The 27,326-nt window shown below is 35.2% G+C and overlaps 3 long non-coding RNA genes and 1 pseudogene across 3 annotated transcripts; 1 reads left to right on the plus strand and 3 right to left on the minus strand.

Moving 5' to 3' along the window:
- Nucleotides 1-8,012: 8,012 nt before the first annotated feature.
- On the minus strand, nt 8,013-11,514 carry LOC147557228 (uncharacterized). Its single transcript, XR_015235163.1, has 7 exons — nt 11,185-11,514; nt 11,046-11,096; nt 10,331-10,396; nt 10,036-10,159; nt 9,861-9,954; nt 9,362-9,573; nt 8,013-8,126 (listed from the first exon to the last, which is right to left on the minus strand). It is a non-coding gene; the product is annotated as an uncharacterized LOC147557228 (long non-coding RNA).
- Nucleotides 11,515-12,335: 821 nt separating this feature from the next.
- On the plus strand, nt 12,336-14,576 carry LOC147557229 (pumilio homolog 12-like; annotated as a pseudogene).
- Nucleotides 14,577-15,295: 719 nt separating this feature from the next.
- LOC147557230 (uncharacterized) lies at nt 15,296-19,168 on the minus strand. Its single transcript, XR_015235113.1, has 5 exons — nt 18,986-19,168; nt 18,802-18,904; nt 17,917-17,997; nt 17,183-17,517; nt 15,296-15,787 (listed from the first exon to the last, which is right to left on the minus strand). It is a non-coding gene; the product is annotated as an uncharacterized LOC147557230 (long non-coding RNA).
- Nucleotides 19,169-24,691: 5,523 nt separating this feature from the next.
- LOC147557231 (uncharacterized) lies at nt 24,692-26,856 on the minus strand. The gene is made up of 3 exons (XR_015233895.1): nt 26,746-26,856; nt 26,034-26,118; nt 24,692-24,965 (listed from the first exon to the last, which is right to left on the minus strand). It is a non-coding gene; the product is annotated as an uncharacterized LOC147557231 (long non-coding RNA).
- Between the last annotated feature and the right edge of the window lie 470 nt (nt 26,857-27,326).

Raw genomic sequence — 27,326 nt, forward strand, 5'->3', positions numbered from 1 at the left:
CTCGAGATTCTGCAATGCAAAACATATGTTGATAGTACGGTATTTGTAGGTTGTTTGTGAGAAGCATCTAACAATATTTATTTTTGAAATTCGAAGTGTGTAAACGAAAATATGCAAAACCTTCACATTGTTGTGAAACATAAAAGAGGGAAGAAGAAAAATAATGGAAATATATAGATAAAGACAAGAAGAACTTGATTTATATTCATATGTTTGTAGAGAATTTCTCTACTTTGGTACATTGGTATATTGAGTACTATGATACATTGGTTTGATCCATCTTCTTCATTAGCAAGTAACCTCTTTATATAGGCATTTAGCTAGATGAGTTACACATCCAATAGGCACACAATAATGGAGCTTGAATAAAAAGTAATGGTGGAAAACCTATGGTGGTGGGAGTTACAATTGGTGGTGGTCATCCACCATAAATCTAATATTTATAACACTCCCCCTGGATGTCCACCACATCAGAAATTGTCTCATTAAAACCTTACTAGGAAAACCCAATGGGACAAAACCATAGTGAAGGAAAAAGAGTACAAATTCTTTGTTCATGTACATCTTTTATGTACACATAATCTGCCTCATTAAAACCTTGTTAAGAAAAACCCCGTGGGAAAAAAAAAATCTTAACGAAGGAAAAAGAGTACAGTGTGAAAATATAGTATGCAGTGTTTTCATAAACTTGCTCCCCCTCATGAAGGTTGAGGGCGTTGTTCAACCTTCTATTGTCAGCTTCCTTTTGACATATATACACAAAAATATAATAATTACCATTTGATATTCCATGTTGCATCCATATAATGCTTCAAAGTTTATGCACACTTAAGATTGAAGTTTGTTAAATCCTCTAGGATTTCAGTTGAACTCACTTTTTAAGTGATTCGTATTTGTCATATACATTGATAAGATAATTATAATATTTTTTTAAAATAAATGTACTAATCACATTTCAATGTGCATTATAAATTTTATGCACAATCCACCTCACACACATAATAGGTGTTAAACTCATCATTCGATGACTAGTTGTCTCGCCAAAAATTTGTCAGGAAAATCCAACGGGACACAACCTTAACGAAGGAAAAAAGACTACAACTTTTAAACAAATTATAACGATTTTCAATACGCATAGTTGCCTCGTTAAAACCTTGACAAGGAAAACCCAATGGGACAAAACCTTGACGAAGGAAAAAGAGTACAACGCGATTGACATTTTATATATGAATGATGGTTGTTTTCTAAAACCACATTACAACACACGTAATGTATTGTCTGTACTATATTAGGTACTTCTAGACCTAAATTTCCATGACATATGATAAGTTAAGACAATATGAGTTGCTTTGAAGCTTATAGCCTTTTAGTTTTTCAGAATATGTTCATTTTCAAGATTTTCTTTACTCGAATAATCTTTTTCAATACTCTACTGTCAAACTTTGATAAACTCTTCAGGAGTCACAATAGGATTTATAAATACTTCATAATATAATTCGGAGATTTTTAATTCATATTGAAATTTTATAAGTGGACGTCAAATCCTTTATAGACTAAAGGACATTTCTTACACATGTCTACTTTATTACCTTCGGGGTAATTCTTAATTGGTGCTTCGACTTCATGTCTGAAGACTCAATTATTTTGTAAGAAAATCCACAAGTAATGAAGTATCTCGTCAAAAGTTGACCAATATTACTTAGAGTAATTCCAGATCAATATGCTCCCAGTAGCTACTATATTCAAAAATACATCGTCTGAAATAATTTATTTGATTTTTCAAATTTTCACAGCATACATAGTTCAGTGATCTCATATATGTGCCTTTGTAAAAGGTCGGTGTCTCTTTTTACACAAATGCTCTTTAGGAGATTTTATTAGGAATATGAATCACATTCATTTCTAATTTGATAGCCTCTTCAGGAGGAAAAATTATTCCTTCAGTGTCAAAGAGTATATGTCACTTTGATCAACTCTGATCATTTTCCATTACCTTTATCTGGATATAAGCATATTAAGCTCTGAAAAATATTAATATCTCGAGGTAGCAAGTTTTCCGTATATTGATTCCAAATGAGAGAAACTCAATCATTTTTAAGTATTTTACGACATTGAATATAGGACTTCCTCCCCCTAATGTCGATAGATTTCCGTCTTATTTATGAGCACATACTTCAAGGATGTGACAAAGACGAAGGAAAAATCAATTGCTTTATGCAAATTTGATTTTTATTTTCATATCATATTTTCCGTTAGACAAAAATTACTATCCGATCACAGCTTCAGGTGTGAGCAATTTGTTATAATATCACAACTTCGGGTGTGATTAATTACATGTGAGATATATCATCTTCATGTGGTTTTATTTTATTTATTAAATCCATCATCACTTTCTCTTTGGTTATTACAACTTCAGGTGTAATATGAAAGCGGATATTCAACAAATTCTATTTTTTCAAGAATTTACAATTCATCACCTGAAAGAAGATATTATCACCACTTGAATAGATATTCTGAATTTCTGTAGTATTTTCTTACCACAAATTCAGTTGTAATCTCTTAAGAATCAATGGATATTTTCAATACTAAAACATCAATATTTCTCATTCTTCAGGAATGAGCAAACAAATTTTGTTTTGCAAGGGTTTATCTTTTTTTTTTTTGTGATAATTAACCAACTTATAGTGGTATATATTTCCACCCTTTAGAGATTTGATTTATTATCATCTCGTAGAAGTTTTATACTTCAAACTCTTGTAGAAATTTTGAGATTTGAAGACTTGTTTCAGACACACCAAACTTCAGGTTTGATTATCTCATATACAATATATGCTTCAATTTGATCTTAATCAAATTTTGGTGGTTAAGTTTCCTATTGGAGAAATCTTCTTTAACAAATCAAAATATGCACTTATGATGTATTCATACAAAAATAAACATTAGTTATGAGACTAATACCATTTTTTTTTGAAGCATAACTTACCTTGACCTTACCATAGAATAGATTGCACTACAGTCATATTAGTTTGAAATACCAACCATTTTTTCATTATCAGCTATGTAACTCTAATATCCTTTTGATATGATTCACTATGCCTCAACAATCACAAAATAAAATGGTTAGAGATAAATAAGAATAATAAGCTTAAAAATTCAACAAAGAAATGTGCAAATACCTTTTGATTTACCAATTACAACTGACCAAACTTACCCATGTTTCATTTGTTTGTATCTTGATCAATAAGTGGAAAACTTCTTCTTCTCTTTGATCATTGATAATAGAGCAATTCGTGCTTATAACGTGTTGTGAAACATAAAAGAGGGAAGAAGAAAAATAATGGAAATATATAGATAAAGACAAGAAGAACTTGATTTGTATTCATATGTTTGTAGAGAATTTCTCTACTTTGGTACATTGGTATATTGAGTACTATGATACATTGGTTTGATCCATCTTCTTCATTAGCAAGTAACCTCTTTATATAGGCATTTAGCTAGATGAGTTACATATCCAATAGGCACACAATAATGGAGCTTGAATACAAAGTAATGGTGGAAAATCTATGGTGGTGGGAGTTACAATTGATGGTGGTCATCCACCATAAATCTAATATTTATAACACACATGAAATTTTCATATAAACTTTCTAATTATTGAGAATTGAATTAAAGCATGCAAAATCATAAATTTTAACATTTGTATATTTTAGGTGCGCAAAATTGACCAAAAACAAATCTTGTTTATAAGTTCAACAAAAAAAACAAATTTTGTTTACATTTACCATAGTACACCCATTAGCTGAACAAATTCGGATGCAAGTGGATGCAAGTTGCATTGCATGCCAGCAACCACCTAATAGCAACTCCCATGGAGCCCCATCCCAGCCCAGACGAGTTCCAACCCGGGAGCCCTGGGTTGGGCTGGGAGCCTCACCCTCCCGGGTTCCCAGCCCCAAATTACTACCGTTGGGGACTGCCGACAGTAATTTAGGGGATCCACTCTAATACATCTCCCTCACTCTCTCTATCTCAATCTATCTTCTCTTTATTTCTCTCATCTCCATCACTTATCTCTCTCTTTATCTCTTAAGTATCTTATTTCTCTCTTCAATGGCTAGTCCAAACCCCGAATGTAATAAAGACAACTTTTTAGATTTGTTAAATAATTGCCCCGAAGTTGATTGATCGAATGATTGGGTCGAAGAAACTTTTGATTTTGATGAAACGCCGAACTCATCGGTTTTCGCTAAGCGTTATAGTCATGTAGATGATATTGTGCTCGTTAATGCTTATTTACATATCTCCACCGATGCGATTATTGGAAATGATCAAAGAGCAGGTATTTTTTGGAACAAGATTGTCGAACACTTCAACCAACGTACAAACCAAAATCGAACTCCGAAGGGCCCTAAATGTCGTTGGAGCGAGATTAACAAACAACACTCAAAGTTTTATGGTCATCATTTGGCATTGTTGCAAAGGAACCCAAAAAGCGGAGAAAATGATAATGATTGGGTAATTACTCTGGATATTACATTTTCTATTTTTTACAACATTATTTTTTTTTTATTTTTGGCACATTATGAACTTTAATTTTTTTATTTGCAGTTGAAGTCTGCATGTGAATTGTTTAAACAAAACAATGGCGGCAAAACTTTTAAGTTCGAACATTGTTATAAAATTTTAAAAGACCATCCCAAATGGTCATCAAACTTATCTCAATCTTCGTCAAACAAAAGAAAACCTTCTTTCGACCAAGACGAAGGATCTTTCTCTTCAACCCAACAAACACCACTTGGAAGAAAAGCAAGCAAAGAATAAGATAAAGCCAAAAGTGGTGAAAGTTCTACAACGACTGAGTTTTTGAAAGAGAAAAATGCGAGTCATGGTCTAGAGATAACTTCTGGAAGAGTCCACAAATGTGCAAAACAAAAATATAGACGTGCAAAACAAAATTATAGACTTGCAAAGAGAAAATATAGTCGTTCAACGCCGAAAAGAAGAAAATGTGCGGATGCAAATTGGGGTAGAATTGATGAACAAAAATACTTCAAACATGTATCCCGCACAACTTGTTATTCATAGGAAATTGATGGAAGAATGGGTGAACGGGATTTAGATTAGTTTTAAGTTATTTTTTAAAGTTTTATTATAGTTGTTCTAATTATGTATGAATTTTAATAAACTTTAATTACAACAATTCAAAATTTGAATTTAGGAGCCCCTGTTGGAAGCCCAACTTTTGGGAGCCCGATCCCCTACATTGGAGTTGCCCTAACATAAAGACAAAAACATAAAGATTTAGATTTTCTTACTTGAGTGCTCGTACCTGTAGTCAGGGAGTATCACTAATACTTTGTTATTTCTCTCTCTCTCTCCTTTCTCTTTTCTCTCTATACGTACGTTCTCCCTCTCTGTGATCAATTGGCGGTTATGTGTTAGACGAGTATGCGCATCAATTGACTTAAATAATTCACCAGAAGGCGATATCAGGTCTCTTTACAATGACATAGAGAAGTCAACCAATTAGATGTCAGAATCAAGTGGAATCGTCTAAAAGTGTACCGTCTGTTGGAAATGAACTTTGTTTTGCTCCAAGAAGGTCAGAATCACGGAAAATATCCCAAGTGTACTTTCGTTGACAAAAGAAATACCCTTAGAAGACTTAGAAAGTATTAGAGCCGTCCGAGATTTTAAAGAAAAAATCGTTTCTCGAGACATTGTCAAATGAAGTGAATTTTCTTCTTGTCATTGCCTATGATGGTGATGTCATCTAAATATACAAGAATGTAAATAGCAGTCAGACCCTTGGAATAACTAAAAAGATAATGAAGTGACGCGAAGATTGGAAAAACCTTAGGCTTTTAAACAGGAGGAAAATATAACAAACCATTGCGTAGAAGTTTGTTTCAAACTATATAATGATTTGTTCAAGGGACAAACCTGAGTATCACATTTGCTGTTAAAACAGGAGGAATGGTCATACAGACTTCCTCCTCCAAGTCTCCTTCGAGGGAAGCATTATTTACATCTAACTGATGCAACGACTATCCCTGGATAGGCGCAAGGGACCAGAGGACACAATCAGTTACCAATTTGGAAATTGAAAAAAAGTATCATGATAGTAGACGCCTTTAAATTGATTATACCCTTTGGCAAATAGGCGGCTTTATGGCGCTCGATTAATGAACCATCAAACCGGCATCAAATTTTATAAACTTATTTACAACCAATGGATTTTTTGCGAGGAGGCAAAGGAATTGGGGACCACATATTATTGATCTTGAGGACCGAAATTTTTTTGGCCATACAATCGTGTCATTTGAAGATGTAGATACGGTTTTGAAAAACTTTGGTTCTTCTGTAGTGAGAACAAAAGTAAGGAAAGCCTTATGGGAAGGACTAAAGTGATCGAACTTGATAGTCCTACACGACCAATTCATGGTAGGAGTTCGCCTGTTTATCTGCATGATTGACTATACTTTTTTTTTAGTTCAGAGACGCCATCTCTTATGAAGGTGCCTATAGCTTCTTCTGATAGTGTACCTTCTCTAGACTTTCCTACGTCAGCATCTCCTCCGTCTTCTACCACTAGTGATTCCCTATCACGTGACTCTCCCGCTGAGAAGCCAATAATGAATTTATTAATAGTCACCACAATCGTGAATTTAATCCATTACATTGGTCAGTCATAACTGAATGAATAAGAGTTTATGACCCAACTCATATTCGAGAGTAAATTAGGGTTTCCTTGTTTCTTAAGTTTCCTAACTAATCTAAAAATGTTAATAATATCTATTTAATAATAATATTAGATGATTAAAAGAGATATTCTTAATATAAAACTCAATTTTCTGAATGTTCAAGTACTTAATCTTAAAATTTGTTTATCGTCGGATCTTCGTCTTTTCTATCCGACCCATAATTCACGTATTTCATTACTCTTTATCTATCTAACTAGGGTAAACCCGTGCCTCCGGCACGGTTAAAATTAGTTGCATGTTTGTCTATGAAAAAACTTACTAAAATTTCTGGTTAGGCGACAATAATAAAGGAATCAATATAAATCAACATGTTCAAAATTCTATTGTTGCGGGACAATATCTAAACGGACAACAACACAAGTTGTGCTTGAAACAAAAAAAAAAAGGCCAGCGCTTTAGGGAAAGCTTAATAGTTTCTGGGGTGTGAAATTCTAAAGGGAATATGTAGAATTTTAGAAATTTTCCGGGGAAATAAATTTTAAGGGGAGATTAAAAAAAACACTCCACCTCACCTCACTCACTCTCTCCACCTCACCTCTTTGTCTTCTTCGATTAGGTCGCCGGCCGGAAAATTTTCCGGCCGGCAACCATGAAAAAAAAAAAAATTCACTCTCTCTAGAAACTCCGGCGAAGGGAAACCCCTTCGCCGGAGTTTCTAGAGAGAGAGAGAGAGACTGAATTTTTTTTTTCCATGGTCGCCGGCCGGAAATTTTTTCGACCGGCGACCTAATCGGAGAAGACAAAGAGGTGAGGTGGAGAGAGAGAGAGCTGAGGTGGAGAGAGAGAGAGCTGAGGTGGAGAAGCTATGTTGCTTTTGCCCCTAAATAAAATTGTCAAACAAAATTGACCAATTTTTGACCAAGTCTTCACACCCCGGAAACTATTTAGCTTTCCCCAAAGCGCTGACCAAAAAAAAACATAAGTTGTGCTTTTTCTTTCGCTTTTATTTGCTTTCGACTACTTGTATAAAAAAATTCTCTGTATCTGCACTCTCTCCGAGGCTTCCTTAGTTCGAAACTTATACTACTTCATGCATTATTAACGTGTATTTAAAATTTCATGAGATTATGTACCTTTCTGTTCTTAGTTCTTATCTTAATAGACTCGCCTCAGAAGATATCATCTTTCGAGCTATATAACTCGTCACAAGTTTAACTCTCCTTCAATACGATCGTTAATTTCTTCTTTATGTTCTCTCTAATAGAAACATTATTTTAACAATTATCACATGCTAGAAGGAATCAAGGTAGTGTTATTCTGCAAATAGGCACAGGCAGCTGCCACTCCACTTCCCAGCTTCATCGGGTACCCGACGTTTTTGAGGATCATCTCCACTCCAGCTAAACAACCAAGCAATTGGAGCTGCAAAAGTTGCATTTATAGTAAGATTCCACCAAAAAATCAAATTGACGTGGTTTTCTTCTTTTCTCGTTTTCTGAAACTAACTTGTCTAAATCTAACTCGTCTTACTCAAATGAACCTAAACAAATATTCTGAACTATGAATCGAGTCAATTTAGAAAAAACAAATACTTTCGTTCAATTGGTTAGAGAGTGAAATGAAACATGAAGTAGCTTCTTTTTTCGAATATTAAAGAACTGAAAGTGGCATGGTATTCATATGTCAAGCAACATAGGTCACTCCATATTGGTTGTTGTCACTGAACCAAATGATCATGTACGTACTAATGTACTTATGTTGTTAGGGGAAAAGCGCTTTGTGTATAAAAGGTAACAAATCTCAACCCAAATAGCGATTGACCTCGTAAAAATTACTCGCTATGCTATATATACATACTAGGGTATAGCCCGTGCCTCCGCCACGGCATAATTTGTGGAGAGATAATCGTGTGAAAATAAGTAGGAAGTGGGAAGTAAGAGAATTTAGTGGGTGGTTTGTAACTAATTTTGTGGAGAGATTATAGGATGCTTAAGGGAGAGTTGTGAAAAAAAACGTGGGAGGGAGAGAATAGTGGGTGGGTGGTTATTTTTTAAAAATTTAAAATCAGCCATTAGATTATAAATAAATCGAACGGACATGAATATCCAGAGATAAATCGTACGGTCCTTCTCAAAAAACACCATTGTGTTTTATATAATAGATATATATATATATATATATATATACACACACCGCAAGCTTGTGCACAATTTGTTTAATGTTGTGCCACATGATGATATGAGAATTACTTGTAAAGCATGTTCAACTCATGAGTTGGGTGAGTAATTGTAAATACTCCCACATCGCTTGGGAGAGTGTTTGGAGCTCAGACCATAATGGGAGCTCAAACTTAATAAGTGTCGAGGCCTTCTGGTGGGCCTCGTGGAGCTTCCATGAGGAACAAACCCTTTGCGCTCGGCCTTGGCGTCTAAAGAGGGGACAAAATCAATTACTGCTAAGACTTAAGTCATCACAGTCATGAGTGATAAAGACGATATTGATTACATTCAAAGCAACTTTTGGTATTATTATCCGGAAAGTGCTGGAAAAGTGAGAAAGTCTGACTATTTATGTAATATTAGTCATATGGCAATAGAGAATTTGAATCTATAGATCATGGAAAGGGGAAAATGAAGGAACAAGCAAACATCGCATACCTCATTCAAGTTGCCAAGATGGCCAATTCTAAAGACCTTCCCAGCTACTTTGTTCGAACCTAGACCCAAAGCTTAGATTGTATATTTTCCATGCCCTTCAAACAATTTCTGAACTGTCAATATAAGAAGGAACAACAACAGCAGTGGCAGTGTCACTAAACCATTCCTCCTTTTGTGTACAACTTTTCAAATCCCATGCTTCAACAGCAAGCCTGCATATATCAAATTGTATGAATATTTTTCTTCTTTTCTTAAACCGGAAAAGTCAATTGAAATTAATCATCAAGAAATTGAGCAAGTTGAATATGTTTTAACAATGCTAATATTTAGCCTAAAAACAATATGGTTTACCAAGTTTCAAAGATTTCTTGATGAATGAAACAAATAACAAATGAACTACCGAAAAACAACATAGGCCTACGACAACATATTGCAAAGATTTCTTAACGAGCAAAATAGAAAACTGAGAAGAAAATTGTAAGGAAAGAAGTTTGCTTACCGAGTTGCTGTGGCAAGACGGGTGTGCCTAAGAATGACATTTCTAGACCTTCCTCAAACAAGAGATCAAGAGTAGCTCTCAGACCATATAATAACTGAATTGAAAGGGTATATGACCAATAAGTTCCTAATGTCATTTCTTGAGTAAAAAATGTTCAGTGTAGATTAAAAGTAACCTCTGAAATAGGCTTAAATCGCAACTCGTATCCATGAAGATCTTTCACAGCCAACTCTTGAGTTGGTGTCGCTTGGTTCATAAAAGTAAAAAACCACAAAGGCATAAGAAACGAGTTGGAAAACCTGAATCGGCATGAAGGAATAAGAAGAAAGAATATGAAACAGAAACAAATTGACAAAGCAGGGAGGCATTTAGTTGAGTGTTTCCGGAGAACAGATAATCCACCATGTGCAGAATTTTTTGACAAAAAGAGGAAAATAAAATAAGTCTTTAAGCATAAGAGATGGAGTTACCGCGAGATGCTAATTAGATTAAGTTGTTAGACTGATTGTTGCCATTACGAGCCTTATATATCCACCCTATAGATGAAAATCACAAAACTTGATCAAACATACACAAACTAAGATGAACAGCCATGAAGATCAAAGTAAACAAAACTATCAGTTGCAGTGAGATTATCTTCTTTGACATATATTTATCTAGATATATCAGGAGTTCGATAAAAATATTAACGTCAAAATACCCCAAACCAAATAAACCTAAATCTAATTGTTACCAATTTTATTTAAAAAAACCTAATTGTTACTTGATTAAGTGGCATATGTCCAACAAAAAGCAATTAAAAAAAAAATCTAATTGTTGCTTGAGTAAGTGGCATATGTCCAACAGAAAACAAACACCATCAGGGTTGACATCTCCAAATAATATTGTCCATGATTCAATGTCTCTTTGTTGCATTTCACCGAACACCTTTTAACGTTTACCCATTTCACCTCAAGATGAACAAAGATTAAAGATTGAATGCTGACATGAATAGATTGCCAAAAAAATACCCAATTTACTAACATGGGCATGAATAGAAAGCTCATACTAGAAAGATCAAATGACAGTGTTAGAAACAAAAATTTATGCGAGATTAACTTACTTGAGAAAATTCATCCTAGAAAGGAAGATTCTCTGCGAAAAATGAGAGAGTTACAAGCCAAAATTTGTGCAAGATCAACTTACCTGAGAAACTTCATTCTAGAAAGGAAGATTCTCGACAAACCAAAACTCATCCTGCAAATGAGAATCGACAAACCAATTCATTCGAAAGTTGTAGAGGAAAGTCAAGTTAGAGAGAGAGAGAAAAAGGGAGTCTGCATACCTAGAATAAGCTCAAGCTGCTCAACAAATGATCCACTCCCAATCTTCCTTCCAAGTTTGAATTTACCCCAATAACACTCTCCATGATCTATTACACTCAAGGAAGAAACAGTAATAACCCAATCAAATGGAGATGATTTTCAACAACTCAGTTTTAGGGATAAATAGTGATAATGAGGATAAAATGAAAGGGTGTATTAGAGGTCCATGAATTTGATATGGAAGAAGGAGGACGAAACCGATCAACAAACATTATTTCATGGATCAGAGGAGCATGAGAGGATGAATTGATGGGGTTTGGGCATTTCCTCTCAACAAATGTGATTATAGAGAGGAAACGTTTCCTTAGTAATGGGCTTTGGGCGTTTCCTCTGAGAGAGTAGAGTTAGTAACGTAGGTAGTAAAAGGGTGAGAGAGAAAGCTTTTCTCATTTATCTGGCCGTTAGAATTAATCATAACCGTGTAGATTATAAATGAAAGGGTTAGACGGTCCAGATTAATTGACTTGTTTACTTTCTTGTATGATGTGGCCAAGTGGGTGAATTAATTTTTAATTTTTAGCGTAGGTAACAGATCTAAAGGTCAAGACTTGATAAAAAACGCAACGAACGGCTAGATTTATGTTTCGGCTTGTCCCACTCAGCAAAAAACTTTACGTTTTATATAATAGACTAGGAGAGATACCTAATGATACCTCCGGAATTCGAAGTCCTCTCGTGAACTCGAAACAACATGTCAAAAGGAAGGACATGAACTTCTCTCAGATTCAATCCGTAGCATCAGCATTCGCCCAATTGAGAGTGAATGAAATTGCTAATGGGAATTCAAAATCATCTTTCTTGAATTCTAAGGACTTAGAGATCTTTCCACCATTAGCATTACCCAACAGTACTCTAACTGGTATGCACTTGTTGAGCTTGAGCCCTAATGGAAACTCTTTCAAGCAGCAAAATGCAGTTCTAGTGTATCCGGTGTCGGGTGCTCCGGTCATGAATAATAGACAGTATGTAGCTCCTCGGTTTGACCTCCCTGTTTCATCCTATCTGCGGTCGTACTATTCATTAGGGAATTCACAAGAGCTAAGTGCATCCAACATTTGGATGTATGAAAACCAGGCCCTTAACTAACAGTATTGATCAACCCCGTTTTTAGATGCCTATCATAGATGATGTGTGTGTTCCGAGATTTAATGCTTCAGAAGTTGCAATAACTGGTTGTGGTGTTCCTGGATGCCATTGCTTTGCTCAAAGACTCAATGACAATGGAGAGAGCGGTCCACGTGGATTATATGACCAGAGGCAAACCTCTTTGAGAGAGCGGTCCATCAAATGACAATGATTTCGAAGCAGTTCAAGTTTTTGACAAAATGAGAAGAGAAAATTTTCCTGAAAGGATTCTTACAAGGTCAAATGGGTTGAACTCACTAAGAGCTATTAATCCAAGTTCTATAAGAGCGAAAGAAGTACTCAACCGTTTAAACATCGATGGGAAAATGTTAAACGATAGGAATTTAAGTCGAAGTCAGGAACATGGATATTCGAAGTTACAGCTACATAAATATGAGTCGGTTGACGAAGTCATTGGACGAATATATCGATTAGCAAAAGATCATAAAGGTTGTCATTTTCTTCAAGAGAAGTTGGTTGAGGGTAGTCCAGAAGATATCCGAAAAATATTTTTGGAGATCATTGATGACATTGTTGAGCTCATGCTAGATCCTTTTGGTAATTACCTCGTTCAAAAACTGCTCGAAGTGTGTAACGAAGCTCAGAGGATGCACATACTCCACGCTATTACTAAAAGACCCGGTGAACTTATTAGAATTTCAAGTGACACATATGGGTCTGTACTTTCTTCCTCTTAATTCACCTTACGTGAAATTCACCTTTTCGTTAATTCGTCTTTCAATTGTTGTTTCTCTAATTACGAAATTGCAGGACCCGAGCTGTTCAAAAGGTGATAGAAACCCTTAAGACTCTGGAGCAATCTGCAGTGGTGGTTTCCTTGTTGAAGCCTGGAATAATTCGTTTAATGAAAGATCTTAATGGAACTCATGTTGCTCAGCGCTGCTTGCAGTATTTAATTTCTGAACACAGCGAGGCGAGCATTTTATCATACTATGCATGCTTATCTTTAGCTCTTTCCATTTTCCATTTCGGATTCACTCTTGTTTCTGTCAGTCATACTCGAAAAGTGTCTAAAACTTTATACATACTCTATTTGAGTCTATTGAGGTGATTTTTTTTCAATTTAGATGCACTTCGTTATTGTTCATGCCTTCGTCCAATGATGCGTGCACAGAGCCTTGCACCTCGGTGATATACACTGCAAGCATATTGCTCTTTTAGTGAGGCTTGTGCTCGTACTAAAAACCCACATTTTAACTACTCTATGTTCCCGTGGTTGCCAATTAACCAGTAGTTTGCTCCATTTCAACATAACTCAACATATTATTTCTTTGAAAGATTAACATACTTTAAGGGATATGACTTTGTGTCTCGAACCCTTCACCTAGAGGGTGGAAACCAACTTGGTAACCACAATCCTTAGGTTGTTCACAATTTAGCATATTTACGACCAACTTATGATTAAAATCAAGGGTTCTGAATTTAGTCAGCATTCAGCCTATTTGGAGGTTTGCCTCATTGTTCATGTTCTTGATAAATGAATGTCCAAGGGAAAGAATGAAATTTCTTATGCTCTATGTAGTTGGGCTCAGACAAGTAACTCTGGGGTGGGCGCGGGCTTGGATAAAGCCCAAGCCGATTCACAGCCGAACCCCCGGTTAGCTTGTGTTGCATGTGCATTGGAGATGACACATCAGATTGAAATGCAATAAACATATATAAATCTATGATCAAATTCAACGTATTAACAGTCGAGCGGTTTCTTTCTTTGTTCTTTGTGCAGTTTCTTTTTGTAGATATGACTCCACACTATTTTGTGCTTTCAACAGATCCCAAGGTTGTGTTGTACTCCAAACGTGTCTTCTCATTTCGGATTTTAACCAGAAGCGCCAATTGATCCGCAAGATCATTTCAAATGCCTTTATCCTTGCACAAGATCCATTTGGTATCATGAAACATTCTATTTAGAGTTTGAAGTTTTTTGTTTTCGTGAGAGTACTATAACTTAAATAAAATATCGGTTAATTTCACGCAGGAACTATGTTGTTCAGTGTGTCTTGGAACTTCAGATTCCATGGGCTACGACTAATGTGCTACGACTAATGTGCTCGATCAATTTGAAGGTTGTTATATAAACCTCTCTTTACAGAAAATTAGCAGCCATGTGGTTGAGAAATGCTTGATATATGGTGGTGAAGATCGTCGTTCTCAAATCATCAAAGAACTTCTAAGTGGTTCATCTTTTGAATTTCGTGTTGTCCAATAAAAGTTATCATAGCTATGGCCTTCCCTTTTGATTTTTCTTAAGTAGTCTAGAGCAAGATCAGATGGAAATTGATCTCTAATCTGGACGTGGTTTTGACTTTGTTGGCTAACATATCTTCCTCATTCAACATTATCTTAGTTTTTTTCTGGTTTACTCCAATGTCTCAGTTTTGTTTTTGCTTTATTGTTGTGGCTCTCATACTTTGAGGTACATAACAAACAGAAATTACATACTATATATATATGCAAGAAATGATCGGGATCATGAATAAATTGAATTTGTTTATCATGAAAGTTACACGTTAAGAGAAACTATGTGACGGCCACTAACAATGTGTGAACTTTAAGTAAATGGAATCAATATGTACTAAAAATTTAAGTTTCAACTCTCCTACATTAGCGTTCTATATCTACTTCATTGCATGCTCTTTCAACAAAACAAAAAACTTCATTGCATGCTCTTTCAACAAAACAAAAAACTTCATTGCATGCTATTGAATACATTTTAATATTTTACTAGGATATAGCCCGTGCCTCCGGCACAGACAAATTTATTAAGCACTACATGATGCAAATTTGATAGTAAGTACGAAGCACATTTTGCTTTAGTTGCCTCACCTTGATTAAAGAATCCTTGATACCTTCTCTTCTCTCCATTTAAACATTATGATCAATTTCATATATAGTGAATTTTATATTAGTCAGTTCCTCAAACAAAAGCACCTATCAATTATATGAAGAGGTTATATTGAAATCAATATTTACAGAACCCATTAAAGATACAAACAACATCTATTTTGTCAAACGAAAATTACACTAAAAACTATAAGTTAGTAAAATATAAAATCACTGATAGTCTTCTCGTCCTGAAATTTGTTCAAATACTTTCTGATACCCGAATAATTGGACATACTTGTAGTCAGATTTGTGTCGAGCATATTCAAGCAGATGGACTGAAGAATCACATCTCACCATCCCGAGGAACCCCACTTAGCAATATGTATGTGATAACCCCCATCACTCAGCAAACAGCTCTTGGTTGGAGTGGCAGGAGGTTAAGTTTTCCACCTTCTATGTGGTTGGTTCGAGGCACACTGACAGTAAAAAAACACCCATCACTCAAGCATCACATGCTAAACCACAATACCCACGTAACACTACCGAGGGCAACATAATGACTACCAACCACATCAGAAGAAGTTTCCCTTGAAACTGCAAATTAGAAATAAAAAGTTAGATTTCAATACAAATTATATAATAGAGTTAATTCCTATATGGCCCCCTACTTTGTGACCAGCTTCCTTTATGGCCCCCTTTTTTTCGTAAATTCAAATATGGCCCCCTTTTTTTATGTAATTGTCATAACTACCCTTCCTTTAAATCTTTTTTCAAACTTAAAAATAAAAATAAAATTATAACTCCACCTCATTTCCTCTCCACTACACATCTCTCTCCATGTCAACTCTCTCTCTCCACATCACCTCTCTTTCCAACTCACCTCTCTCTCTCTCCAACTCACCCCTCTCTCTCTCCAACTCACCCCTCTCTCTCTCCAACTCATCTTCATCTTCTCCGATTGAAGTCGTCGGCCGGAGATTTTTCCGGCCGGCGACTTCCCAAAAAAAAAATTTTCTCATCTCTCTCTCTCTCTAAAAATCTGGCGAAGGGGGTTTCCCTTCGCCGGAGCCTCTGGTCCGGCGAAGGGAAACCCCCTTCGCCGGATTTTTAGAGAGAGAGAGAGATGAGAGAAATTTTTTTTTTTTTTGGGAAGTCGCCGGCCGGAAAAATCTCCGGCCGGCGACTTCAATCGGAGAAGATGAAGGTGAGTTGGAGAGAGAGAGAGGTGAGTTGGAAAGAGAAAGAGGGGTGAGTTGTAGAGAGAGATGAGGTGGTGAGAGAGAGGGAGGTGAGGTGGAAATAATTTTTTTTAAATGTTTTAAATTTAGAATTAAGAAGGGTAGTAATGACATTTACTTGAAAATAGGGGGTTATATTTGAATTTACGAAAAAAAGGGGGCCATAAAGGAAGCTGGTCACAAAGTAGGGGGCCATATAGGAATTAACTCTATATAATATCATCAATATCCGAAACCTAGAGCTAGCATATGAGAGTACCAGTAAGCATACAAGAAAGAATATAAATTCTGTTGAAACTTGGTAGGCATATAATTTGGTGGACGGACAAAACAGTGATTCACATATTGGTTGATAAGATTTCTTCATCGACCAAATTGAGATTGCAATAGTTTACATTTCTAAACTGGGTGATACAACTATCACAACAGTAAAAAGCTAAAACAGGCATTGTACTATAGATTTTTTCCTCTATAGGTCATATAGATTTCTTTTTTGTTCGGAAGTGCTATAGAAGGGTTATTGTCACTGACTTGTGATAGAAATATATATGATACTTTAAATTTCTCATATTTCATGAACAACGACCTGCTCTAAATTTTTCTTCCTTACAATTGATAGAAAGGAAACAAAAAAATATAAAAACATTCAATTTGACCAACCCTGCTTGAATAATAGGTCATAGGTTTGATTCTCACAGGAAGTCGAATCCATAGTTATTAAACTTGGGTGAGTTTCAAAATTGGGTTTTACCTTCTCCAATTTTTGGAAAGAACCAGCTTTGAGAGGGAATCATCATTAAATGGCTTCGGCAGCAACAACAATGAGCCAGACAGGCCACCCGTCAAGAACTTATTTTCCTTGAAGATGTTTCCATTATTTTGAAGCCCCTCCTATGACGGCAGTAGAAACAAATAACAAACTACTATGCAATATATTTCTAATGTACGCAAACTAAATGAATATAGATTACATCAAACTAACTACAAATGTATGCAAACTACTTTTGAGCAACGACTCCGACAAACTGCACCACATTTGGATGTCGCACCTTCTCTACCAATGTCAACTCAAGTTTGAAAGCATTTCTGCCCAAGATAAAAAAAATATTATAAACAGTTGCCTATAACAGGCAAATTTGGTAACACAATCAGTGGAACAACTTTAAGAGAAACCATCCATATCTATGTTGAAAAGCACATAACACATATTAAAAATGTTGAAACAGAAAAGTGATATGGGTAGTCCTAATTGGATGGAAAGCGTAAGGTTCCATCTTCTCCCTTTCAAATGGAAAATGCAAATATGCTCGCTAGAGGAGTAACGGAAAGCTATTAACAAAAACCACCGTTAACTCCATAAGTATTATGCGTCGAAAACTTATGAAAACAACATTAGCGCCCCTGAGGGAGCCTATCGTAGGTGTGATGCACAACTACAGAACAACCAATATAAGAAAGAAGGGAAATATTAAGTACGTAAATTACATCTGGATCAGTGTAGCCGTCCTTATCAAGTATCTTGACAACAACCTTTGTCCCATTCCATTTAGCTGTTTGATATGAATTCTACAACAAAACAGACGCCTTCAATCCATCTTCAAAAACTTAATGAATGTTCAAAAGTTAATTAGAGCTAGATGCTTTAGTAATTGAAATATTATTTAGCTGCTAAGAAGGCACAAAAACTACACCGAAAAGCATTAAAAAAAGCGTACATTACAAAAACTATGTTATCCTAAGCATTCAACAAAACATTTTAAGGAATGTCCTCAAACTATCTAGTCGACATTCCCCAAAGATAAATCAATGATTTAACCGACATATTAACCCTTTTGATTAAGCAATCTGCTTCACGGAATGATCGATTATTCCTTTCTATCCGGAGAGACCGTATGTAGTATGTTTTTTAATCACAAAACTCTATTCCTAATCAAAGGGCATTCAAAATCATGTCTCTTCACGTGAGCAAACACAGGAACATGAATGTGCTGCGATGATTAAAGGAGAGAGTATACATAGAATTAGCAGCAAATAAAGACAAACTGGTGACTATATATGCAATAACCTTAAGCAAATAAGATTGAGACTTTCAACTCCCAATAGATGTTCCACTCTCTATAACACAATAACACAATAAGTATTAACATGTACCCAAGCTTAGTCATACATTTCATCAAACACTTAGTGTACAATAGGAGGAGAACCACCCCTATAATTTCATGTAAATATAATGCAAGAAAGAACAAAAATAGATGAATAAATCTTAATCCATTCCCAATTGCTGATCAAATCCATAAGCATGGAAAGGTTATTGAAATGGAAGAAACCCCTAAAACAAAAACATAAAGAGGAGTTAGATATATGATTTACCTGCTCTGTTAACTCTTCCTCGTCCATTTGCAAACTTACCTGATTCCAGTTGTGGTGAGAATTCCTTTAGAAGAGTGATTCATTAAAACTGAATTCTGTAACCCTAAAAGAGAAATGACCAATAAGTTGGAGAATGAAGATAATTCTGAAACCCTAAAAATTAAATAGTAAGTGGGTAACTTACCTTCAAAAATCCTGCTTAAAGTTCAGAGGAAAAAGAGGAAGACGAAGAAGCATAAAACCCAAAATTAAGAAAGTCTGGAGTTTACCGTTTTTTTCCCTGTAACCATTTTGCAGCCTCTGGAGAGAGAAATCCTTATTTCTATTAGAGAGATGACAGGAAAAATTGGAAGATGATATACCCCGATGAGCGGGTAAAGATAGAAATCTGATAAAGATTGTAACGGTTGCTGAAGTAATGTCAATTCGAAAGAGGCGCTGAAGTTATGTCGATTCTAGAGAAGGATGGCCATTGAATATTGACCGAGAAAGAGAAATGGGTTTTCACTTAAAGGGTTGGTAACTAAAACCTAAATGAGTGGGTGAACAAATTATGGTCTTTTGTGGTAAGTAATCCAATGGTCATAATTTGAGATCAAACAAAACTGACGGTTGGATTTATCCAGGGGTTTGTCCCAGTCAGCACTATTCAACCTGTTTTATTATATAGATTACTCTCTATTTATCTTTCCCTGTCTATGTCTCTCCCCTTATCTATCTTTCTCCCTCTCCCCCCCCCCCCCCCCCCCCCTCTATATATATATCTTCTTTCTTATATTTTAGCATCTCTTATGCAAACCTTAAAAAACTCCACCTGTCTCAATTGACATTATCATTTCTATGTGGTAAAATAGAAATCCTCTAGTTTATGTGTCTATGTCACAAATTTATTTGTTTACTTATGTGACATGATAATTTTCATAAAGAAATATTTAGTTAGTTTAAAGATATATGTGGACTTATTTCTATTAGTTTAAATTTAAAAAATAATGAGTTGGACAACTAGAGTTATCTCAATAGGACACTCTACAAATATAGATATCTTTATTTAACCAAGGTCACATCATTTTAGAGATTCGAATTAAGTTTGGCATTAGAGAATCTTTTTTGTGAGAAAAGCTCAAAAGATTATATGTGGCATTAGGGATTTGTGTTATGGGTGGGGGGGGGGGGGGGGGGGGGGGGGTGGTTGGACATCAAGGGACGTTCTCATGTCCACCAATGTCCGTGTTACTTGTTGGGAAAAATTCCCAATGTATTCATTTGAGACGTCTCGAAAGTCCTCCGATGTTTTTAATATTCGGTTGGGAAACAAAATCATAGACATTTCATCACATTTTTGTTTCATTAACATTTTAGTGTAAATTTGGAGAACTTTTGAAGAGACAATGTCTTTGAAAATGTAGAAGACACTTATAAGCATTTTGATATATGAGGAAGATAACAAGAGTAAATAATAATGATAATTATAGTTATTATTATCATTATAATTAGATTAATAACAATAATATTATATTTTTCTAATATTGTTCTATTATTCTATTATTATAATACAATATTACTACATTATTACTTTAATATAATATTATCATAAAATAATTATGATAAAAAATATCTACCAATTGTCTGTCAATGTTCACAGATACCTAGATGTTAACGAAAGTCCAAAAAATATATTTTTGAAATTTAGTAAAAGTATGTAATTTCATATGACAAAATAGTAATAATACAAACTAATATAGTAATAATAAGTAAGAAAACTTGGTAAGAACTCTTTTACGATTTTTTGTTTTTGTGAAAAATGATCGCTCAATTTTTTTCCTAGTCTTTAGCTTCGTCAGTATTTTATGATTTACAACTGATTTCAAGAAGTTTGGAATCGGTTGCAAACAAGTTGCAACTGCTAGAAAAAATGTTTCAAAGATATTAAGTTTTTAACCAAACAAAATACAAATGTTGGGTTTTCAACCAAACAAAGTGTAACTTGTCTTTTATTAGTTACAAAAACTTAAAATTGAGTCTTCGGTCCAAATTCCTGTAATAAAGTATCCAACAATTGTCCATCGGTGTCCTTGAATATCAAGATGTCCAAAAAATCCAAAAATTTGTCTTCGAAATATCGTTAGGATCATGTTAATTGATATGATAAGACAATAATAAGTCAACACTTCGTCGCCCAAGTGGTTGAAAGTGTTGACATGAACAACAACATCTTGGAGATCTCAAGTTCAATTCCCATAGGAGGTGGAATCTATGGTTATTGAACTTGGGTTATTAAAGGTATACATAATAAGTTTGTTGGGCTTTAGGCCTCTTTCATTTGTAGTGTAACTTCGGCGGTTATTGTGTTTATCACATCTTGATGATGTATCAGTACCATGTAATGACTAACATAGAACGTAGTCCATTTCTAAAAAAAGATAATAATAATTATAATGTAATTTAATAAATATCCACCAAATTTTCCATCAATGTCCACAGACATCTGATGACTACAAAAGTACTCTAAAAATATACTTTCCAAATATTAGTAAGAATATGTTATTTCATACAATAAGACGATAATAACAATATTGTAATAATAAATATCGCCTAATCGTCCATCAACGCCAACTAAAGTTCAAAACTACATTTTAGACTATTATATATTTCACATCATAAGATAATAATCTACAAATATATCTTTGAAGTATTAGTAAAAATATGTTATTTCATATAATAAGATCATAATACCAGTATTACTAATAATGAGTATTGATGTCAACACTTGCTTGAATAAATGGTTGAAAGTGTTGACATAAACTCCAAAACCCTGGAAGTCCTGGGTCAGATTCCCTCAGAGGGTGGAATCTATAGTTTATTGAACTTGGGTTATTAAAGGTTTAAATAATTTAATAAATTTGTCGGGCTTTAGCCTGTTTCATGTTTTTGAGCTTTATGTCTCTTTCATTAATAGTTGAACTGAGGCAGTTATCGTGTTTTTCACATCTTCATAATGTATCAATGTCTTGTAACGAATAACGTAGTAGTCGATTTCTCAATAATAATAATAATAATAATAACAACTAGGGTTATTTGTGAAAGGGTCGTACATAATTATCGGATTTTGCTAAAGGGGCATGACCGTTTATTATTTTGCGAAAGGGTCGTGAACTAATATTGACCGTTAAATAAATGTTAGATTTAACTTTCACATTGAATGAACAGTTAACTCGTTAAGTAGATGTAACGACGTTAACCCAAGTGAATCTGAAAAAACCTATTCGGTTTTTGAACGAAGGAACATATTAAATTCATCGTCTTCCCTTTTTCTTTCTTCAACCTTCGATTTTCATCACAAATTTTTAAGTGGGTCATTTTGTTTGATCTAATAGTTTAAAAAAAATTCGAAATTACGTTAATAGAAGCAGCTAGCAAATTTTGAAAATTAATATTTTTCACGGTGAATGTTATAATTTTTCACTTTTGTGAATTTAGTGTAGTTAGATTCAATGGTGTTAAAACTTTTAAACAATATAGCTAGAATAAACGGTGTTAAAAACTTAACTGGTCAATACTAGTGCACGACCCCTTCAAAATAATAAACAGGCATTCCCCTTTCACAACACCCGGTACATATGTACGACCCTTTCGCAAAATAACCCTAATAAGTATCAACCTATCGTCCATCAACGCCCACGAAAGTCCAAAACTACATTTTGGAATATCATATATTTCATATAATAAGAAGGGTTAATTCCGTTTTGGCCCCCGATTTGTGGCCAACTGGCCGTTTTAGCCCTTATAAGTGTCCGGCAGTTCGTTTTGGCCCTAAAAATCTCCTAATTAACTCCAAATTTTTTCCAACCTCCCAATTCTACATCACCTCTGTCCACCTCACCCTTCTTCTCCGGCGAAAGGTTGCCGGCCGGAATAAAAAATTCCGGCCGGCCACCTTCAACAAAAAAAAAAAATTCTCTTCCTCTTTCTCTTTCTTCCTCTTCTTCTTTACTCTCTCCCTTTCGCCGGACGTCTGGAAACCAGACTTTGAAGACCTGGAAACGGAATATCTTGAAACGGAATTAACGCTAATAAGAAAATGATCTACTAATGCTATTTTGGTTCAAATATACAATAATAATACTATATATTTTTAATCATAATAATGATGATCCTAATAATAATAATAATAATAATAATAATAATAATAATAATAATAACAATAATAATAATAACAATAATGAAACGTCCATTACCCATTTTGGTTGTGGACTCAATATCTTGAAATGCCCGCAAGATCTCTTGTTTGTAGATCAAATGTTTACAAGACATCATGAGCTGACTCTAATATTCTATAGTGACACTTTCAAAGACAAAATTTACTATGGGGGGAAATTGATTTTCATATTTCTGTGTATAATTCAAGAAGAGTTATTAAGTGGGGTTTATTTGTTAGTATTTTTCAATACTAATGATTATGTGGACTTAATATGAGATCTCCCACTTGAACTTTATATAATTCTAATTATATAATACGAAAAATTTTAGTAAGCGCATAAAAGGCTATTTCTAAGCTTAGAAATATCACGTCCAATCTGGTTCATTAATCACATTAGCAAAGGATCAAAACGGCGTTCGTCGCATTTGTTCATGACTAGACCTTTAATGGTCACATTACTAACGTAATTAACAACATAGATCAAGCGTGGATGTGTAGCTTGGAAATTACATGTTATGTGATCTAAACATGCCTATTTCCAACTAATCCAACGACTCCATAGAGTCCAACTTTCTCCAAATGATTCATCAATATAAAGTTGTAGTATTGAAGTTCAAAATATTGAGATGAAATACATACTTTTATTAAAACTTGAAACTTGTACAAGATTAATACAAAATACAGTTATGTTCAAAGAACATAAACTGAAGGATCCAATAAAATGACCAAATAAACTCCCAATAATCAATAATATCAAGGGGTCCTAGAATCTCCATACGGACCACATGTTCACAAAATACTTTAGGCGGTAAACCTTTAGTGAACGGGTCAGCTATATTGGAGTTTGTGTCAATGTGCTCAATGCACACTAGACCATTCTGAATTTTATCCTTTACCGCAAAATACTTTATGTCGATGTACTTAGACTTCGATGAACTTCTATTGTTCTTTGAGTACAACTCAGCTGCCTTATTGTCACAATAAATCTTCATTTGTCGTTCAATATTATCGACCAATTTCAAGTTAGAGACAAAATTTCGAAGCCATATAACATGGTTAGATGCTTCAAAGAAAGTTATGAACTCTGCTTCCATTGTTGAAGAGGCTATAAGAGTTTGCTTAACGCTATTCCAAGAAATAGCTCCTTCAGTCATCATGTAAATGTATCCGGATGTTGATTTTCTACTATCAATACATCCAGCAAAATCTGAATCGGAGTATCCTACGATCTCTAGGTGATCGTTTCTCCTGAAGGTGAGCTTGTAATCCTTCGTTCTCTGTACATATCTCATAACCCGCTTTACAGCCTTCCAATGATCTAGACCTGGGTTACACAGATATCTATCCAACATTCCTACAATAAAGGCTAAATCTGGACGGGTACAGACCTGTGCATACATAAGACTCCCAACTGCAGACGAGTATGGTATCATCTCCACTTCCTTCTTCTCAAGATTCAATTTTGGACATTGGAGCAAACTAAATTTATCACCTTTTGCCACAGGTGTGTCTCTTGGTGAACACTTTTGTGACGCCCCGTGTCCCAAAATAGACACGACCACGCCCCGGCAATTCACAGACGAGACTAAAATCCGGCAGAGTCTCCTCTGTAAATCGAACCGGTCGCACCTGCAAAACCTGTCATGCAAACCATACATTCGCATAAACAAGAATAAACTATTAAGCGGAAGCTAAACAAACTCAACTCAGTTTCGGGTCGAAACCCGAACCACAAAAATACAAACGCCTCATAAAACACCGATACAACTTATAAACAACTCTAAGTTTTTACGTATATACATATTAGAGTTTGGTTCTACAATAACTACATAACTTTAAAATAACGGAAAACCGATAAACAAAACCAAAGATAACGACATAACCCTGCTAGCCTCGTCAGACAAGATCACCGGCTGGAATACACACTCCGCCTCGAGGCTACAACCAAGAACCTGCACACTAACAACTGGTAGGGGGTCAGAATACTCACCGACACGAGTTATTCTGGTCGAAGACCAATCCAAAAGCCATCACGTTTTCAAAAGTTTATTTAATAAGTTGTAAACATCATGACAAAGCGAGTTATCAAACCAGTTACTGTATATACTATATACAAAACCATTTTCCTTAATCTAGCAAGCAATAGCAGTGATTAGCTGCCCACCCATGGTGCGCTCCCAATAAGAGGAGAGTTCCTCAGGAGAACCTAGAGTGTGTTAGATAGTACCAGCCCATTTATGACACTAGCTAATGCACTACGTCTCCTCGAGAAAGAGACTTACCCCTAGCCGGTAAGCCCCTCTCCCACTAAGGGACTCCGCAATCATTGAAGAGTTTACCTCATGATACATATATACCTTAAGTATCTAAATACGTTTTGTTGATCACCGAGTTCGAATAAGAGAGCCGTCCCCCAATTACCATAGAAGGACCTGAACCTCATTCTCTTCGGTACCCTGTCATGCATCTAATGCGATCTTTCAAAATCAGTTTCATTCGTATATCAAAACCACATTCTCATATTCGATTCATTATCTTATCAAACACGGAAGTGGAACAACCAAGAGTCATATCGCCACAAAGCAGAGGGATTCCCAATCAATGTCACATCCCAGACGAGCGGTCAGGGTGTACGGCCCTGAGCCTCGAGCTGGAGGCACGAGCACCAATGGCCAGCAAGTGAAGCACTCTACTCCCACAGGTCTCATGACTAGTGTCGCCCACCTCACCGGTCTCACACGGATCACAACCGTGTCCACATGTCATCCTACCCTCAATGGCTACGTGCCCGTAGGTTGACATAATCCGCAGTCGGGTACGTACAAGAAAATCCCAATAGTTCACAATAATCGTAAAATCAGTTCGAAACCATTTCTCATATCGCATCAACACATTTCAAGCATATTTCAGTTCATCACATAAATCGAGTCTCATGTTACCTAAACTCTAGTTATATTGGCGCAAATATAACTATAGAATCTAGCATATTCGTTATCTATAAAATCATGCTGGATAAAGGATTCAGAACCCCTACCTCAGTCCTTGCATCACCAAAGACTCCCGCCTACCAGACGACCTTATTCCTCCTCATTCGCATACTCTGGGATAAGGAAGAATAACTAAAAACACCGAATAGAAACATTAGATTCTTATACTAAGAACCTTCGTAAATAAAAAGAATCATTAAAACAAAACCATAAAAACTTAAAAGCAAATTCGCTAAATTCGGAAGACTTCAAGTATTTGTCGAATCGATCTCTAACTTTCATAACCAAGTCCATTGAATACTTGAAATGCATAGAAACCAACTAACCAATTTCCCAAAAACTCTATTTTTCATTTTAGAGTCTTCATAAGCTGACAAATCATATAATGAATTCCATACTATAAATCTATAGCTGAAACTGTCCATTTATATGAAATATGATAAAATTCAGGTAACTATCTTTATTCCAATTTATTCCAAAAACTAGTCCAAATATGAAATTCGAGCCGTAAAATAATTCGGCAGCACCTCGTCTATATATGGTCACCCCAAAATAGTCCATAACATTCTAAACATGATCCTGAACATAAATCATTAGAAGAAGTCGAATAATAATCGTCTAAATAGCTCCAAATTTCGATCCCAAATGAAATTAGTACAACTATACGGTATACGAAATAGCTATCATAAAACCACCAAATTCGGACGAAATTGAAAATTCTGAACCGCTAAATATGTAGAACGAATCGAATAGATTTACCTGGAACAAGTTTCATCCAATTTCGATCATCGAGTACAAAGTAATTGAGCCGACAAATATAGAACTTTAAAACCCTAAATAGGTCTCCACCATTTCTAATCGTGTTGTTGGAAAAATTGAAAAATGAGAGATAAGGAAGTGGGGGTAGAAACGTGGGCTGGTTTTGTACAAAAGAAAAGTGGGGTTGCCACATGTCACTTATTAAAGTGGCCATACAAAATTAATCAATTTTAGGTCCTTCAATCATATATCCTTAATAGATAAGTCCCTTCATATTTATACCCAATTAATTCAATCTCCACTAATCACCATTTAACACTCAATTTGACATTTTTTTAATGCCATATAGTCCCTCTTCTAACTGCAGTCTTTTATTTCTTTAACCGAAAACATGGGATGTTACAACTTTTCCATGCCAAAGCGTTGGAGAACTTTATCGATATAAGCCTTTTGAGAAAGACTGAGGATGACTTTTGAGCGATCCCGGTCTATCTGAATACCCAAAACAAATGAAGCATTTCCAAGGTCTTTCATTTCAAAATTATTTGATAGAAAAACCTTAGTTTCATGCAACAGGCCTA

This window comes from Eschscholzia californica, unplaced genomic scaffold (genome assembly GCF_041429995.1).
Source record: "Eschscholzia californica isolate CP2 unplaced genomic scaffold, dmEscCali1.0.p SCAF_2, whole genome shotgun sequence".
NCBI lineage: Eukaryota > Viridiplantae > Streptophyta > Magnoliopsida > Ranunculales > Papaveraceae > Eschscholzia > Eschscholzia californica.